We start from the raw sequence: 20,445 nt of genomic DNA on the forward strand, positions 1-20,445 counted from the left end.
CACATTTTTGCCAGGGATGTATTGGCTACCGGATCCACTGACCCCGTGTCAGCTGGAGCAGGTTTGAGAATGAGGGAACAGATCTCTCGATCGCTGACTGATAGCTTCTCCAGCCGGACATGAGGGGGAGGGTCTGTGGCGTTAAACCAGTGGGAAGCAAATTGGGATTGAGCTACCATCCAGTACCTAGTGAAGTCCGGGGCAACTAACCCACCACACTCCTTAGAAGTGGTTAGTGTTGTTAATTTAAGTCGGACTGCACCGGAATGCCCTAAAAACATGTTGGTTATCTGGAGCAGCGTCCAGAAGAAAACATCACTTCTCCAGGACCCGCCATAGGTATTCCCACGACACTGAGTCAAATGCCTTCTGCATATCTAACGCGGCCGCCGAACTGGGTTATCTTTTTAATCTTTTTGGCACGTTCCCCCCAGCCACCCTCGACAGTGCTGTATTATACAAATCGTCCTTCCCCGTATCCTTTACACAAATAATTCCGGGCGAGTCACCCAAAGACATTGTACATTCGATTTTAATGTTCTCATGATCCTGATTGCAAGGGGGCATAAGATGCTCAGTCGACACTCCCAATCCCTGCGCCTGACTGTTGGGTTGCGACTGGTCAGGTAAACAGTTTTTGCATTGGTATGTTGTCTTTCATAGTGTAAGAAGTGTTTTTTGTCAGAAAGGTGTGGTAGCATTTGGTAGGGTTTGTGAAATAGACAGGGGGTATTATGAGAACAGTAGTAATTTGTAAATGCAGATCCGGAGTTTGGGAAATAATAACCAGATGGATATGGAAGAGAATGACCGTGAGTATTCGGGTAGGCAACAGAGAAACTGGGATTCTGAGAGAGGTTGTTTCCTACTGTGACAGGGTTTGGGCTCTTAATAGCTTTACCAGAGCTTTAGGGGTGATTGGATTCTGGTAAAGGAGACTCATTGGGCGGAAGGGAGGTTGAGTTGGTACAACCTATGAAAGCCTCAAGGACTTTGTTCCCCTTTTGTTCTTTCCATATTTTGGTAATATCCCATAAAGACTTCTGGGATATCGGGTAGGAAAGCCTCAGAACAATTGGGATACCGCGTCTTGCCCAAGGGCGCTCCTCTCTCAGTCTCCAAGGACCTCCTGCCTAGGTGAACCTCCCTCGCTTGTCCGACCCCGGGTTTGGAATCCAAGAGAGACGGCCCTCCACTGGCCACCCGAACAAAGGATACTCAGGAATAACCTGGGAGAAACGCCTCAGGATTCTGACACAATGTACCAGTGTGTGCCCTAACCTCCAGACCATTATACACACTAAGGCCTGAAGCACTCAGTTCAATTCAGAGCTCGCAAAATCTACTAGCCCACTAACATTTGCAAATGGTTTTTATCCAGGGCGAGTACCATTTGCATGATATTTGACCTTGCTGGCAAGTATGGGGATGTTAGAAACTTATTTTTAATTTACTGCAAACACACTTTGTTTGCAGTAAATGGCAAATACAGGTTTCACTGTACATGCCTGACATCATTGCAGCAAATATGAATTGTGCTTATGGTGAAATGCATCATTTTACAAAAAGCACTAGTAAATATTTTGTCACCAGTCACCTTGGGGCAAGTGCATTTCTCTTAAGTCGAGCAGGTCTAGTAGGATGATATTATGGCACTTCCATTATACAGAGAATCAAATGTAGTTTCTTCCCTCTGAAATGGGAGGGAGGTACTGCCCTTTTACTGTGATTGTGTACTGTGGTTAAAATGTTCAAACAGGACCCCCTCCTCCTCAGGAAATAACAAATTCGGCGAGGCACTGAGACAACGGACCACAGTCCTGTGGCAAACTTCCTTCCGTTATCTCAGTAATAGATGGGGGGATGTCCCCATAAGTCTTCAGCTCAATAGGATGCGCATCCTCTAGATCCAGTAAGTGCTCTCTGCCTGTAAGACCAGAGAGTAAAACAACCCCCTCCTGCCCATTCTCATACGGCTGTTCCTGCAGCACTTTAAGAGCTTCACTATATAATTTGTGTTGGGCCATTGCAAAGAATTAAGTAATTTATCTGGTTGCCGGCTCCATTTCTCCTTCACCATCCAAATGTGTTGAGGAAACATCCTTATCGAAGGCCATTGTCACTGCACTCCTTAGGTGCCCCCTCATTTCTACAAAATCAGATCAGTAAATACTAATCAAGTTTGAGCAACCGCAGGACTTTCAGATGTCTAATACTGCTAGCCCCCAGGGTCCAAGACATTGATGCAATGGTTACATTATTCGTAATATTCACACAATTTGTATAGAATTTGGAAACACAAGATCACATTTATTGGAGTCATACACAATTTGGGGGCGGTCCCAGCCCTAAGTGAAGCAATCTCCTTATCATTCTAAGGGGCCCTTTGGGTTTTACGCAGGCTTGCAATAGTTCTTATTGTCTCGGGTGAAACTTGTCGCTTCCGGTTATCAACTGGCAAGCAGTAATTTCCCCAGACCACTTGTTGACAAGGAATCTCAACTGTCCATAAGGGACTTAGTGCCCATCGTCCAAATTTGGCTCGAGTGTTGCCATTGGGAAACCACCCACAGGAGGGCCCCTCAGAGCCTGCCGCGATCGTGGGGGTTATAGGGGCCTGGACCTCTCTATGCAGGCAGGGTGTCTTGTTACACTGTGGGTTGCGGCACCAGTCCATCAGCAGGGAGCCACAGGTCTGGGTGACTTAATTGCACAGGAACAAAGAGAAAGAGGGGTAGCAGTCCCAGCATTGGCTTTAGAAGAGGTGGGGGGTACCCCCTTAGTGAGCATTGCACATTTACTGTCTGGCAGGTCCGCCTTAGCATGATATATTCCTAGGCGAGTGAAAGGGAATATTTCAACATATTCTCATTATTTTTGGTAGAGACGGGAGGGCCGGATATTACAGTTTTCAAAGTCATTCTCTTTGTTAGTAGTGGTATTGATGGAGAAATACCCAGAGCAGGGGCCAGCTTTATGGAAGTACAGGGACACTGTTGTGAAAGAGCAAAGGAAGTATAGCTCCACGGAATGGATAGATTACGACAGGGATTTTAGATCCCAGATGTCAATGGTGCCAGATATGACATCGGACCAGAAAGACATGGGCACTCATTCCGAGGTTGGTGCTAGTCATGGCACTATTAGCGCCATGACTAGCACCAATACCGGTAGCGCCACTGACTTGGTGGTATGGGGATTTACCGGTCTATTCCGACCTATGCCGGACAGGTAAGTCCCCATTTGAAAAGCCATTCCCCATTCCCATTTGAGCCCCCATAGGGCTCAATGGGAAGGGGGAAGGCGTAAATAACGGTACCAAAAATTGCAGTACCGTTATTGACCCCGGTATCCCTTTGCGGTAAAACCAGGCGTTAAGGGAGGGACCCGCAAAGGGACCTCAGAATAGGGCGCAAAGGGATTACCGGCACCGGTGTCATTACCGGTGGCCGGTATCCCTTTGCGCCCAGGTTGTAATGACCCCCATAGAGGGCTGGGTTTCATTTATGAGTGGTAATGACAGGGCCAGTAAGGCATCTGTCGAGGTGTCAAAGGGGACACAGAAGCCATGGTATGGTAAGGATGAGCCCAACCATAAAATTGACTGGTGGCCCTTTCATCAAGGCCCCTCAGCACCAAGGCAAAATTATCAGGCACACAGAGGTTCTGACAAGCCTGCAGATCATTTAACTAGGATTCGTGCAGTTAGGGTGCAAGGAGCCGATTTTCACACTATTGCTCAGTGTTGCAGGAGTCACCCAGTTGCAAGATGCTTCAATTCCGAGGGGGGGGGGGGCGGGGGCAGAGGTCAACACAAAGGTGCTCATTAGATCAATGTGGGAAAAGGACTCTCCCCAGTGGGAAACATTATGCAGCAAGAATATAAACATTTGAATCCAAAGGACAAAGAGTGTGAGCTACTATTTAAGGTTTCTTATTGTTCTGCTTACTTGTAGTGTGAATACTATTCGTTTATGTGCTGCCCCTCTACCCACCCCATGGGGGGTACGTAGCACTGCTCCTCCTCCCTCAGAGGCGGAAGGGGCATCCCTGGGCCCATCACATCTGGCTTGGGTTCCGGGGAGCAGTTATAAGGTAGGGGGATGCTGGCCTCGGTCACTTTGTTGCAGCCCTCTACCTGAAGTCCCACCCTCCCTCTCCCTTTAGGTAAGATAGGATGAGCAAAGTGCTGGAATTCAGCAAGTAGGTTTAAGGGATTTCTTCATTTGTATGAAATTTAAGAAGTAGATAATACATTTTTCTTTTCAGCGGAAGTTGCGTGCCATGAGTAATATTCGGTGGATGCTGCATCATTAACTACCGTCCTAGCTCTTGTGTTTTGGTAGAGAGCCAGGGCTCCTGCGAACCATCTAGGATCAAGCCCAAACTGCCTGAGCGTTGCTTCTATGAAGTGCATTCAACTCTGTCGAACGCTTTTTCTGGGTCTACTGACACAAGGAAAGCACCTTGGTCCCCTTCACTAATGCCCATAATGAGATCCAGAGTCTTACAGATATTGTCTGCTTGCTGCCTGCGTCTAATGAATCCACCTGGTCCTTATGTATAAACCTTGGCAGGAATGCATTCAGTCGTTCCGCCAGGACACTTGCGTATATTTTGGTGTCTACATTTATCCAATGACCCACAGTCCAACTAGTTTCTGCCTTCCTTAGGGATCTGCGCTTGTGTAAAAGTATTGGGTGCTCTACCCCCATCTAATATGTTGTTGAATAATTTAGTTAAGAATGGGGCAGTAACGGATTATGCCTTTTATAGAAGGCTGGAGTAAATCCATCTTGTCCCTGCAGAGACCACGTCTTTAATTTTGATATGGCCTTGAATATTTCCTCAATCATGATGGGTGCATCCAGTTTTGCAACCTCATCAGGCGTTCGTTTACTAAGGGATAGTGCCTGTAGATAATTGGATGTCTCTACTGCTTCACTCTCGTCTTCGGCTATTATACAATTGCGCAAGGCAATTTCTTCTGAGTTATTGAGAATCAGCCCTCATTTCTAATCATGTATACCAATCTTTCAGCTCTTTGACCTCTCAGGCGGGCCGCCAGTAGTGTATAAGCCTTATCCCCAGTGGGCGAGATAAGATTTGGAAGTGGCCTTTAAAAGTTGAGCGTAAAATGATTTTTTAGGGAGTAAAAATCTCTGTCCAATTCCCAGTGAGAGCATTTTATAAGCGAGTAAAAATGTTTTAACTGGAAAAACTAAAACGTGTTTGTAATGATTATTTGTTTTGCACCTAGGCACTCATGCACATTAAAAGAAACAGATTTACTTCTGATGATCAGGCAGTAATGATAGTAGTTTCTTCCTGAGGTACCATGTGCACTACTGGTCCAAACATATCCATGGAGCTGTGTTGGTGAACTCCAGGGTACAAGGTTCTATGTGTCAGTTTCCCATTTTGTTGTTGGGAGTATGAGTATTTTTACTCCCCGTTTTTATTTTTGGGAGTATTTGCCTATTTTTAGGGAGTAAAAATGAAGTAAGAGTGGCTGATATACCCCTTTTCTGTAGGGCTTCTTATGCCCTTTCCATAGTATTTCTGTTTTATAAAGCAGAGTTGGGCGACCACTTTCCTTTTCCAAATAAAATATAATCAATTCTGGTTTATGTTTTTTGCCGTTGAGAATAAAAGATGTACGCTTGACCTCCAGGTATCTATCAGAAAATGTTCTTGCAAGAGAGCCTCCAATGTTTTGCCCTCCTGTGAGGACGGTGGGATAGTGCCGACTCTAAGTGATGACCAGTCTTTTGAGGGGTCAATTATTGAGTTCAAATCGCCTCCTCAAATAAGACCTGTTGTCCAAAACTTCAAGAAGGCAAAGGCTTCGTTGTAGAATGTGAGCTGTTGCTAGTTGGGGGTGTAAAGTGTACATAAAGTTACTGCCATGTAGCATATGGTGCCATTCACCACTAACACACGCCCCACCAGATCTCTCTTAATGTGTGCTATTTCAAGGCCCAGTGTTTTTAGGATTAAAATACTAACACCCGCCTTTTTAAATGGGCCTGCCGACCATAGAGCCACACCCACTTCTTTTCCTCTCACCATCTGTTCCTCCCCTGAATTTAATCTCCTGGATAAATAGAATGTCCAACCCAGACTGCCTGAATTTGCGTAGCAGCATTGAACGTTTCTTCAGCGAGTTTAGGCTTTTTACATTCATTGAGCCAACTTTGATGCCATTGCCTTGCATTATACTACTGTCGCTGCAATATGAAGCCCATAATCCGTCACCTGATCAATCTCAACCCTGGTTCTCTGGTCTAGACCCCTAAGTGTTATCATCCCAGTTGCTGTCTCCTCCTACGATATCCCCCACTCCCAAGCAAAGAAATACAAATCTGTTTCCATCGTTGCCACAAATTCCCCTACCGCTCCCACCATGCTGCTGAATGGGACAGAGAATCCCAAAGGGAAAGAGATGCCCAAAGTTTCAAGGGCCATCTAGCTAAGACCCCTTGCCTGCAGCAAACTAAACATAACAGCGAGAAAACAATGAACATATATCATAATACTTAAAGATAAAAAGTGTAACTTTGAAAATCTTAGACACGGTTGCGTATAGGCTTTTCTAGAAGAACACTCAATCCTTAGTGCCCGCCAATCTGACTTTTGCCCTGGGCTTGGAAAAGAAACTGCCCTCCTTGATCTGAAAAATCAACTGATGACGCCAATGACGCAGGAAAACTATCCCTCCTGAGCCTACTTGGTCTTTCAGCTGCATTTGATCTTGTGGACCACAGAAGGCTATGCCGTCATCTGACCTCCGTTGCCTGCTTCTCACCAGAAGCGGCCAGCCGGGTTGCTTCCTTCCTTGACAATAGAAACTCTCGAGTCTTCACAGGCGAGGCGCTGCCCGGCCAACAACACCGACTACATATCGGGTCCCGCAAGGGTCATGTGTGTCCCCAACCCTCTATAACATTTACACAAAACTGCTATTTGATCACCTCGACTCACACGGAATATCCTTTACGAACTATGCAGACGATTTACAAATACTCATCTCCATCACATCCCATCACAGGAGACTATGACCAGGACAGCATAACAGCAAACACGATATATGAGCCAATCCAAACGTGGATGGCTCAGCATAGCCTCTTTCTGAATGACGAGAAGATGGAGCTCCTAGTTGGCCCCCTAAACCGCCTCGCAAGCCTCGACCTGGTGTACCACCATTGATGGCCACAAGACCCCTGTATCCACCTCAGTGAAAACATTGGGTATTTACCTGGTTGCTTTGCTCAGTATGACCCATCCAATTAACAATATTGCAGCATCAGCAGCAGCCTAGACAACCAAACTTATACGAGCAATCAGACCTTTCCTTTTTACTGCAAACCGTCTTGCGGTAGCCCACGCCAGTATGGGGTCTAAGCTGGACTACTGTAATGCCTTACTTTGTGGCACCTTAGGAAAAAACTTGAACAAGCATTAAGTTATTCAAAACAATGCTCTCTGAGCAGAAATGGACGTGAGTAAATCCGACCATATCTCGGAAGCCAGGAGGACTGTCCATTGGGTCCCCATCCAGGAGATAATCAAATTCAAAATTCTCACTACTGTCCACCGCTGCCTAATTTATGAGGCCCCCTCCTACCTTGTCCAAAGGATCAAGAAATATTCACCAGTCAGACCACTTAGATCGTCCTCCAGCCACTGACTCCCAACCCCCAGATTTAAAAAGAAACAAACTGGGGCCTCCAACTTCCAGGTGGTCGTGGCAAATCTATGGAAAAATCTGCTGCTGCATCTCAGATCTCAACCCTCCTACCAGATATTCAGAAAAAACCTGAAGACACACTTGTTCATCTAAATACCCAGCTGTCATTATTGCCATTACCTAGCCGTCATCATTGCCTTTGTATCTTCTGCCACTAACTAGCTCGTAGATCACCCGAGGGCTTGGTGTGCTTTATAAGTACAAAAATAAAATTAAATTTGATAAAAAAGATATACATTGGAGCTAGGCTTCAATCGTATTCTGTGGCTCGATTATTGTTCTAGTTTTTGCCCAACTGAATGATTTATAATCCTTGTAAAGTTCCTGAATCAGGGCATATTGAATCCTTTTCATTTTCTAGTGCCTGCGGGCCGGCCCATTCTTGGGCAGGCTTGCTTTCTTTGCCATGTTCATGCCAGATATACCACTTACGCCCTCTAGATCCAAGCCACAATCCATTGCTGATATTTCCTTCAAGCCTCCTTCTACCTCTTCTTGCGACATAACTCTAATGTCCTCTCCGCGATATTGAAATTACAATGCAAACAAGTATCCCCAACGATATTCAACATCTCGTTCTTGCAGCCATTGTGTCACAGGTTGGCATTCCCTTCCTCTGGCAGAACCATGGCTGAGAGGTCTTACAATGTTCAGTTTTGTGAGCCTTCAAAGAGCAATTGTCTTTCTCTCTTGCCTTCTATAGTATGTCAGTTTTTTGTTTAAAATGGCAGCATTTTGCCAGCACCGAGTACGGGCCATTGGGCGGGCGTGCCCATCTATGAATTCTGTCAATTGATATTTCTGGATTGGGGGGCTCGTCACAGAAATCGTTAATTTAAAGTTTTCATGCAATGTTAAATGTTTTACCTTGCGGTTCCTTCAGCTCCTTAATCCAAATGTTGCAACGTCGCTCTCGATTCTCAAGGTCATCGACTTTTAGTGTAAGGTCTCTTTCTCGCTGCTCTAGGTCTTGTATACGTCCATCCATTTTCATTTCCAGCAGGTCTGTCGAAAGATTATTGTTCCCTAAGGCTTCCACTTTCTCAACCTTTTCGACCCTTCCTGTCAGAACTTTTAATACTACTGATAAGTGTCATAATTCCCAGAAGAAACAGCAGAAGGCAGGACAGGTTTCCTCATAACAGCAGGGTATTTAGGCCATCACCCCACATCTGTAGCATTGAAAAAATATGGGGGATAAGAGTAGCTGGCTGGCGTGGGCGACAGTGTAGTAGTGCTGAAAGCCTACACCAAAAGACGGCCCTCAGAAAGCTCATGCTGAAAATGTCCCTGGTGGTCTAGTGTTCAAGGGTGCAGCCCAGGGCTATAAAACCACGCCTTGGGCCGCATCCCGTGCTTAGCATTTTATCCTGCTTCATGAAGAGCAGTGCAACACTTATCCTCTGATCCCGGGCGGCGTTGCCAGCAAGATTACAGCCTCTGCTCCGCTGCTACTTACCAGTCTCCGCTCCTGCTAACTCGGATCCGCTTCCTGTCATCTCTGGATGCCTGCAGGAGAGGAAACAAAGGTCAGACACTGATGTGACTCACGGTCCGATCCCGCTTTATAAGACTGCTCACCTCGTTTCACTCGGCCGCATTTCCCAATGTGATGTATATCTCCCTCAGCTCCTGCTGCATTCCGGAGGCAATCACATGCAGAAAAGACAATAAGCAAAGTTATTTCAAGGCAGCGCAGACATTGAGACGCAACACACCTCCAAGTTACTTCAAGGCAGCGTAGACATTATACAACGCAACGCAGCCATATACAATGCAGGTCAAGCGTTATTTGAAGGCATTTCGTGCCTTGCGCACAAAACGGCTGACAAGCTGCTGCAACCTGAACTCTTGAAGTCGTGCTTCACAGCGCATCCTCCATCCACTCATCCTGAAAGCTCCAGCTCTCCTGAAACACCTTATGTGTCACAGTCGGTCTGGACCATGTCGGTCCAGTGAAGCAAATGGATCTGGTTCTGGAGTTTGCCCACTGGGACCTGCCGCCATATGTAAAAGGTGAGCCAGTGGCCCTGCCAGCCAGCAGCCCTAGGCGGAATCAAGGGAGGTTGGGGGGGAACAGTACTGAACCATTCTAAAGCATCCACTTTTTGCCCATAGGTCACAAAGCAGCCCAGTTACCAGTCCATATTGCGACCACCAAAACCACATCAGTCAGAGTGGAATCCAACCCCAAGACACTTCGTCCCGCACCATGCGCTGGGCCAATGTGCCAGTCTGCAAAGTCAGTGGGGGAAGGAGTGTTTTGGACAACCAACACGCCTGATCACGAGAAGGGAGATGCACACATAAAGCCAACCGCCGAAGATGGACGGCCCCACAGGACACCTGACGATAAGCGTTACACAAAAAGGCAGATATCCGCTTTCGTGACATTTTTGGGGCTTTGCAGTAAATCCGGCTTTCCTTAAAACCCTGACGACTAGAGATGGTGGACATTCTCTTACCATGTTTTGCTATGAATAATGATGTCCATGTAGGCTTTGCAGAAAGAGAAATATAGCCAAAGGACCAGGTCCATCAACCTTTGAAATGTGGCTGGTGCCCCATGGCCGCCAAATGGTAATACCTTGAATTAGGGGTAGAGAAGGCTGTTTTCTGCTTGTCCTCTGGATTGACGGGTACTTGTCAATACCCTTTTGTCAGATTGATCGTGGAGAGGAAAACAGCATCACCCAATCGATCAATAAGATCATCTATCCTTGGCATAGGTTAACTCTCAAATTGGGATACCACGTTCACCTTTCTGAAATTGATACAGAATCTCCATGACCGATCTGGCTTGGCAACGAGTACAATTGGAGAAGACCAAGGGCTCTGAGATGGCTCAATTATTTCAGAGTCCAGCATCTTCTCCACTTCCTGTATGGCTACTTCCTTCCTTGCCTCAGGGATCCTATATGGTTTTAAATGGACAACCTTCCCTGGCATGTGAAGATGTAATGGAACACCCCTTTTACTCTCCCTGGTTCATTCTTGAAAAGATCAGACATTTTTTTTAATAAATCCTGTATTTCTTGTTTTTGAGTTGGTGACAAATGGGAAGGGATCAAAGTGCTTTCATCTGACTCTTCTGTCAGGAGACTACTTAAGATTACAGTGGTTTTCCCTATAGGATTTTGCTACACTCCTTAAGGAGGTTTATATGATATGAGATATGTTCCACCTGTCTGGTTGGGGGTACTCGATAGTTATTTATTATGTTATCTTATGGGACATTTGTATAGCGCCTTTTATCATTGGTATGATTGCAAAGCGCTGTGGGTTGAACGCCCTCAGGGACTATAGTACAGGTCAGTGGAAAGAGTAAGGTAGTAGAGCACTTGGGTGCACTCGGTATGTGTGCAGCTAGGGTAGATTAAGTGGTGTGTAGCTGCATTCTAGTGCTAGCCATGGTGCAGTGGTGTTGTGAGGTCAGTACAATGTGTGCAGCCATTCCAGTTGGGTAGCCGCATGCTGGCAGCAGCATCATTTGTGAATGGGATAATGTGTGCAGGTAGGCCGAATTTTGTGGAGTATAGCTGCAATCGATAAAGACTGTTGAGGTGATCATGGAGGTGTACAAGTATGTGTGCAGCTAGGCCGAATTGCCCCAGTTTGCTCAATTACTTCATTGGGTCCATGCTATTTGGACAGCATCTTATTTTTGGAGGTGGGTAGGAGAAAAAGGACTTTCTGCCCAATAGAAAAAGACCTTAGTAAGGTTTTCTTATCATGACAGCCTTTTGGTTTTTCTGAGCTTTAGTGAAAAGGGATCTGACTGTCGCTCGCGCTGTGGTCATATGTTCTTTCAATCTTTGGGCAGACTGTGAGAGGGGAAGAAGGACTTCCTCTCTCTCTCCTCCCATGTCTCCCTCTATATGTCAAGGACATCTTGGGGGTTCCTACCATACAGTAATTCAAACAGTGAAAACCCTGTAGAGGAGTATGGCGTCTTCCAGATAGCAAAACGGGCCCATGGTATCATAATATCCCAATTTTTGCTTTCGGCCACAAGCAAGTTTTTAATGCAATTTTTAAGAGTCCTATTGAAACATTCCACTAATCCGTCAGTGGGCGTGGTAGACAGAAGTCCCAAGAGTCTTAATATGTAATATTTCTTTCATTTCTGTCATCAACCGACTCATGAAGGTTATTCCCTTCATCCGTTAGGATCCCTTTCGAGAAATCAACTAGTGAAAAAAACTGGATGAGGTGCTTTAGAATCTGCTGGGATGTGTTGTTACGTAAGGGAAAGGCTTCCAGCTAGCGAGTAGCATAGTCCACAATCACTAGTATGTAGCGATCCCCAATCTAGATGTTTGAAGCTGACCCACTATTTCCATGCCTATGCAAACAAGGGGACATCAATAATAGGCAAAGACTATAGTGGAGTGGGAAGAAGTATCTGGTTTCTTGACACAGGTCAGTACAAATGTCTTCACATCAGCATACATTTCCATCCAGTAAAACCGGTTGATTATCTGTGCCTGGGTCTTAGGTGTTCCTAAATGACTCCTGTGAGATGAGAATGGGCGATCTCCAGTACTACCCTCCTGTGACTTTTAGGTACCACAACTTGTGTACTAAGCATACTATCAGAATTGAGATCTCCCCTATAGAGCAACCCACATTTTAGAAAGAAGGACCCCCCTTTTAACCTCCATTTTTCTTCTGACACCACATGTAGGATAGCCTATGCCAGTAGGGGGTCATTTCTTTGAGCAAAGGCTAAGTCAGGGACAGCCTCCTGTTCCTCCCCAAGGGGTTTAGGTTTTGTTACCCCAAAAGTAGATGGGGAATCTTCATCTGGCCTCCCAAAGCCTTTACCCCCGCTCTCTGTTTTATCCACTGCCTGGAATTATACTTTGGGGAACAGAGCTCTCTCTAGGATTCCCTGAGCGATTGTATCCCCCCTACTTGACTTGATATGCTTCTTTCCCACTATTGTGGAGAAATACCTTTACATCACCTTTATAATCAGGATCTATGATGCCTGCTAATACATATAAGCTATAACACCAGGCTAAGCCGGACATAGATGTGTGCCTATTGTAAGTACAGGGAAGGGGGTACTAGGACTAAGTCAGTGGGTATTAACATTCTCTCTCCAGGTGGTATTCATTCTTCCTGAATACTGCAGAGGTCAAACCCAGTGGATTCTTCTGTACCTACTGATGGATCGTGGCTCGGTTGATATGTTTTTCAAACTTGAGGGTCCTCCAGTTTGTGTCAGCTGAGCCCGATACCATTCCTGACACCATATGTGAGGATCCAGGAATGAGACGGGGACAGGGAGGACTCATAGTTGTGGCTATACACTTGTGTTCAAAATCAAAAGGGCTGGGGAATGCCTTACTATCTCTATCCTAGGAGGTATTTCCCTACCACAACCAGAAACAAAGGGGTCTGCTCGTTGTCAAGATGTCCAAAGTAAAAATACGTCCTCTGTCTGAAATCCTATTCTGGCCCTCACACCCTGAACATGAACTGTAATGTGCAAAGGATATTCTCTATGGATCTCAAGGTGCACAAATGTTCCAATTCAACAAAAAGAATTAACCCCAACCAAAAAAAGTTTGAAGCTGACAATTTTCACAGTTCCTGGGAATGACTTCATTCCCCAGGTTCCTGTTGGCAATATGCAAGTTTCTTGTAGACCAAGAGGATGGATTCTCCTTCTTGGCAGACACAGAGATCTTGGGGAAATAGTTTACTTCCCCAGGTTCCTTTTTGCAGGTAAGTTAAAAACAAAGAATCACCTTTCAAATAGTTCATGATCCTAGGGCATGTGACTTCCTAAGGATTCTCTTGTTATTTAAAACACACTTGATTTGGCCTGGTATACTCCCCTGCCGGGACTTCCTTACAGCCTTTTACACATATAACATGATATCCAGCCAGGACTTTCATCCCATAACTGTATTCCAATTCTCTTCACCGAGTGTACTCTTCAAGACTTTCACATCCTATCTTTATTACAATGACCTTTTACCAATGAAACAATACTAGCCCAATGTTGGTGTAACATTTCTTGAATGGTTCTCTCTTTCATACATTGGGCTTTGCCCCTTTCTCAAGTTCGTTCAGCTTTACTCGGTTTTCTCTCTCTGTCCCTTTAAGATGCAGGTTCAGTGACCATTGGTGGAATAGCTTATGGGTCTCTTAGCTTCTTTACATACTTCACTTTGCTTATGGATAGCTACTTCGAAGCAGAACACACTTTCAGGCAATCCGGTAACCCTCTCTGCTTTCCTGGGCTTACCAGGTGCTCAAAGTGTCTCTCGCGCCTCTCTGCTTCTGTTCTTCGGATTATGGGTTTGGTGTGCGACTTGTCACCTGTTGCGCCTCTGTCGTGCCGGTCTTTGGTTTCTGCTGCCTTTCTTTCTCGGGCAGCTCGTTCTCTGCACTTCAGTTCTTTCTCCTGCTGGGCAAATTAGCTTTGCTAATCTTCGCCCCCAACGTTCCATCCGGTGCTCGTTCAGGTAACAGCTCAGCTCAGCGTCTGCAGCTCTCTAACATTGCTTTTGGCTGCATAGGTTTTAAACTTCCTGTTATGATTAAAGTGTTTCCAAAGACTAGACCGAGTGTAGGTTTTATGGCCTTAGTGATCTTTACTGTTCCTTGTCTCTTCTTCGTCTCAGTAGTTGGTGGATGATTCTTTGTTTTCTTGAGGAAGCTGGTATGGGATTCTTTCAGGAGTAATCAGTACTGCTCCCTGCCTCTTCCTCATCTCAGTAATTAATGTATTACTCTGTTTATTATGTCTTGGAATATTAATACTGGATTCAGTACATGGATGAGGATGAGTGGTGCAATAGGCCGTTAAGGCTTGATAAATGGAGGAAACATCCCCAAGAGGGAATGGAGGGTATGTGACCTTTCCCAGTGGTGTCCTCCCTTCTTCTGAGGGTCGTCTCCCCCGAGGTGATCCTCCCTCATATAGCCACCCCCAGTGTAAGGATCAGGCAGCGGCCACTATCCCCTTGCCACATAGGGAGAGACTACCTCAGGGAAACGAGTGAGGACATCATTAGATTCATCACAGTGCCCAATCGGCCATTGCTTGTGAGACAGTTGGATCTTTTTCTGTCATTTGCATAGCATGCACCCGGGTCATCTGGTCCACTTCACTGTTGAACAATGCAGCTTGGGAAGGTCCAACAGGCATATGGGCATCCACCGGACCAATCATGATGTGTCTTTTCTCTCCCTTTGCCCACATGGCTTCCCAAATGTCGAATTTTTTACTTTCCATTGTTATTCTAACCAAGTTGGGGCTCACTTGGTTAACCCATGGTATACAGACCAGCTGTACACTGCACTTTTTGCAACTTGTTCAATGACAGTGGCTACTGCTTGCAGCTCTGCATACTGGCTGGAACGACATGTGCCTTCTCTCAGCAGCAAGACCTCTTGATGTGGCTTGAAAGTGACTGCTTGCCACCACCTTTTTCCTTTGCCAAATGTGGCTGTTCCATCAGTGAACCAAGCTTTCAGGCTTTCAGCTTCAGGCAAGGTATCATAGGGTGGTGCAGGTTTGAATGAAGTTTCTGACAGAGAGGCTTGGGGTGTTTCTTTCTGAACAGTGTCATACTTTACTGCTCCCAGCATATTTTCTTGCAAATGGGGCACCCCATTTGGACTTGGCTTTGCTCCCTGTTGCAGGTACCACTTCATGATTGTGGCTTCTTGTGCTCGCCCGACTCTGGTACCAGCACCACCCTCTCAACCCCAACTCATGAGGGGTGTCTGAGTCCTGAGCGTGACCGGTTGCTCTCCTGTGACTGTGTCCACCAGATCCCAGTATGCTGCCGCAAGTTGTTTCACGAGTGGGGTGTATCTGGTCATTGATTGTTCTGACTTGAGTGTCGTGTAGACCGTTGATACCTCCGTCCCCAAGTGACGCACAGGGGAACCTTAAAGAACCCTGCTGTGCGACCTTTGGAGCCACAGGTGGGAGATGTTGCTTCCCGGATCCACGGAACCTCAGGAACACCGATGCTGCTGCAGAAAGAACGGGGTTAAGTACCAGGCAAATACAATAGAATACAAGAATCACAGGGTCTGAATGATCTTACCTATCCGGTGTTTGAAAAACCCAGGAGACCTAGTGAAGGAGGTTCGAGACTCAGATGAGAGGTAGTCCCCAGAACAACGGGGACCGGAGTCACACGTGGGTACAGGACAGCCCACCTTAACCAAGGGCTTGGAGACGTAGCGTGAGCCCTCAAAGGGCAATGGCGTAGTGCAGACAAACAAAGTTCAAAGGGATGATCCGAAGGCAAGTGTGGGACGGGCCGAGGTTCAGCGATGAGTCAACAGTTCCAAGCAAAGGTACAAAGGATAATCCGAGGGAGTCCAAGTGAGTGATCCAAAGTCAAGGTAAACCAGAAGAGCAAAAGTCCAAACGTAGCGCCAAACAGAGTTGAAAGACAGCTGAGAAGCGGTGAGTGCTCCGTGGATCAAGCATTATGTACTGTGCGCTTCTGAGTCACGTGATGCCCTCCATCGTCACGTGGGAAACGCCGCTCTGAGTCACGTGAGCGGACGACTGTTCGATGCGGAAGCGTTCTGCCGCCCCTTCTGCTGTGTGCTCTCCATGGCAACTGCCAATGCAGGAAGGGCTGCAACCGGGCACGTACATTTTACCCGGTAAGGAGCTTTCGGTCCTGTGGGGCAACCAAATCACGCGAGTCTCGAAACCTGGGGGGAGTAGTGTGGGAAACCGGGGAAGGTGTTGTGGGAATACTAGCAGTGTTCTGATGTGCAGAGGAGCATCTAACATTGATTCAGTCAGCTTGTGAGACCAGAACCCCTGCGGCACTCTGTTTCTGCCCTGCTGCAGCCACAATCTCCACACTGCCACATCATTGTGCACCATTGCTTCCAGCTCTAATGGATCATCAGAGGTAAGGAATAGTACTCCAAGCCCCCTGCAAGGGCAGGAAGGTGTTTTGCTCATCAAGTTCCCACTGAAATTCACTCTTTTTCCTAGTCACCTTGTAAATGGGCTTCGAGATGAAACTCAGATGAGGAATGTGATTGTGTCATAACCCCAATAGCCCTATACACGTCTGGGCTTCTGTTTTGCTACTGGGTGGAGCCAGCTGTTGTACCATACTCCTCACAGTCTGGGGAATTCTCCTTACAGGTTCTGACCATGTAGCCCCCAGAAATGTCACTTCTTTGGATGGGCCCTGTATATTCTTTGAGTTAAAAGCCGACCCCTGTCCTGCATTTTGTAAGGTAAACCTCCAGACAACCATACCAAAGAAAAACAAACTGCTAAGGAAAAACTTTTGGTGCACCTCTTTGCATGGAAAACAAGATTTATTCCATATACAGAAAAGAAAAAGGTGACAGAGGGTGACGTAGAACCCAACTGCCACAGGGCTCACTGGGTTAGTTCAATGAATGCAGATAGTTTAGTTGCAAATAATCATAATTCGTGATGCAAACAGTATACAGTGTTATCCCACCACCCTCATTGGCTGCCACCTATATACATACTACCAGTCTCCTATAGTCCCTTGACTGATTAGTCACATATAGAACTCCCCTGACCCTCTAACATGTGGTCTCCTACTCAGTTACCTTAGTTCACTGCTACTTTATTGGTGGGTTGCTTGATATTGTACCCTCCGTGCAGGCATAATAACATGGCATTCACCTGGTCGTTAACATGAGCTCAGCGGATACCCTCAAGGTCAAATTGGCCCTTTAGAATAAATAAGAGCATCTCTTGATCCTAGACACACATGCACCCCGTGATATGATATGGCATTTGTAACACGCCTATACACAAGTGTTTCATGCCTCCCCGTCACTGGACTGAATGTGTTGGCCTCTCCTCGTGTTCCTCGTAGTACAAATCACAGGATGTTTCAATCTTGGCTATCCACTTGTCGGCTGCCCCTTCTGGGAGATGCGCAGGGGACTCTTGGAGACCCTACTAATCAGCCCCATTCTGAAGGATTTAGGGATCTTGTTTGTGGGCATATAGCAGTTCAAAGGGGATGGTCATCATTCTTGAGGGTACTAGGGTCCTAAATCCAGAGCGGATCTTTGGCAGCTCGAAACCTCTGCCCCAGCTCCTATGGGCTAATCCTTGGGGGACAGGTGCAGCCCTGTTAGTGCATGACCATTCACATTCCTTTTTGGGTTTCGCAGGCCTGAAACACGAGACAATTACATTTTCATATGTCCGGTTTAAGACAGGCATGGTATCAAGAGAGACACAGACGCAAAGGTGTTAGTTTTAAAACCTTTATTTACTAAGGTTTCTGGGATGGTGTAATGCCTGACTGGCCCTAACTCTAAAGGGATAACTGATGCTTCTAATGGCCGTCGTTGTCTAATAATCCAAAATAAAAGTCTGTCTGTATCTAAACCTATGCTTGCTGGATGGAACAGGTGGAGTGCGTGGAACAGGTGGAGTGGGTGGAACGCATGGTGTGGGTGGAACAGACAGAGTGGATGAATGGACAGAATGGAAGGAACGGATAGAGTGGAAGGAACGGATAGAGTGGAAGAAACGGATAGAGTGGATGGAACAGATGGAGTGGATGGAACGGATAGAGTGGAAGGAATGGATAGAGTGGAAGGAATGGATAGAGTGCAAGGAACAAATAGAGTGGATGGAACGGATGGAGTGGATGGAACGGATGGAATGGATGGAGTAGATGGAGCGGGAGGAACGGATAGAGCGGACGGAACGGATGGAACGAACGGAACGGACGGAATGGATAGAACGGACGGAATGGATAGAGTGGACGGAACAGATGGAGTGGATGGAACGGATGGAGTGGAAGGAACCGATCGAGTGGAAGGAACCGATAGAGTGGAAGGAACCGATAGAGTGGATGGAACGGATGGAATGGATGGAGTGGATGGAGCGGATGAAACGGATAGAGTGGATGGAATGGACGGAACAGATAGAACGGACAGAATGGATAGAACGGACGGAATGGATAGAACGGACGGAATGGATAGAACGGACGGAATGGATAGAGTGGACGGAACGGATAAAGTGGACGGAACGGATAGAGTGGACAGAACGGATGGAGTGGATGGAATAGATAGAATGGATGTTACGGATGTTGCGGATCGTGCGGCTGTGACGGATGGTGCGGATGCCACGGATGGTGCAGATGCCACGGATAGTGCAGATGTTACGGATGGTGCGTATGTAACAGATGGTGCGTATGTTGCAGATGTTGCGGATGCTACGAATGATGCAGCTGGTGCAGATGTTACGGATGTTTCTGATATCACGGATGGTGCGGATAGAGGCAACACCTGTTCACCATGATGTTACCAAATATCTGTATACCATATACTATGTACCTGTATCCCCATATATATCTGTATCCCATATCCATCCTGTTGCATTACACATGTATGTCTCTATGTACGTCCCCACAGTCCTGCTCACGTGCCTGGTCTCAGGCGTTTATACTGATAACCACCATATCACACCACTACGCTTACTCTCTTCTATACACCATCATTCAACTAGAACACAGCTATACCCCTAATAATTTGGCCTAGCTGTTCACATACAAACGTAACCCCACGAACACCTCATCAACCTAATAAAACACAGCTAGCTGAAGCACATTCCGGCTAGCATAGGCATTCCTCAGGCCTAATGCAGCCAGAACCCAGTCTGGGTGTCCACCCACCAGACTGAACACATCCAACCGATTTCTTCAGCACACCTATCGCTAAGAAGCAGCTATCATCTAACAACTACACCAGCTGCACACATATCCGGTGCACCCACGCACCATACAACACTCTCTCTCTCTCTACTGACTTGAACTGCGGTTCCCGAGGGCGTTCAACCTACTAGCGCTTTGAGGTCATACCAATGATGTATAAGGCACTATATAAATGGCAAGTAACAGAACACAAAAATGTGATAGGACATCATTAAAAAAGAAAATAGTGATTCAACAGAAAACTGGAAACCAAAGTTGGTTTCAGGCGGTCTCCTCACCAGGTGTGGTTTGTTTAATGTCACAAAAGAATGAGTTCAACCAAAAAAGGGCTGTTCATAAGATCTTCTCCACAGAGTTCCCTTCCCCAAGCTTCAACTTGTTCAAATTCCAAACACCACAAAAGAAACATAACACAGTGGTCCTCATTACGATCCTGGCGCTAATGGGTTAATGGCGCCGTAAAAGGCTGCAGTGCCGTTAACCCATTAGCGCCTTACTACGAGGTCCCTTTGCGGGACCCGACCTGAACGGCTGGTCTAGACCAGCCGTTAAAGTAGGGACCCGCAAAGGGACCTTGGTGCTAAGTACGGTACCGCAATTTGCGGTACCGTACTTAGCGCCTTCCCCAGTACCATTGAGCCCTATGGAGCAAAAATGGGAATGGGAAGGGCCAATGTTCAATGGGGAATTACGGCCCCGCCAACCTTGGAATGGGGTGGTAATTCCCCATTGAACATTGGGGGACTCGTTACGATACCGGCACCAACCATGGTGCTAAAAGCGCCATGGTTTAGCGCCAGTATCGTAATGAGGGCCAGTTCCTTTTGAAGCTTCTCAGGGTTCCCTTCCCCAACCTTCAATCTTTTCAACACTACAAAAAAAGATAAGTCTCCAAAATGGCTGGGCATCCCTGGGTTTCCTTCCCCAAGCTCAGGCCCCTTTCAGCTTTAAACACCAGTTCAACTTGTCAGG

The sequence above is a fragment of the Ambystoma mexicanum genome, chromosome 3p (assembly GCF_040938575.1).
Source record: "Ambystoma mexicanum isolate Mex_15411 chromosome 3p, UKY_AmexF1_1, whole genome shotgun sequence".
NCBI lineage: Eukaryota > Metazoa > Chordata > Amphibia > Caudata > Ambystomatidae > Ambystoma > Ambystoma mexicanum.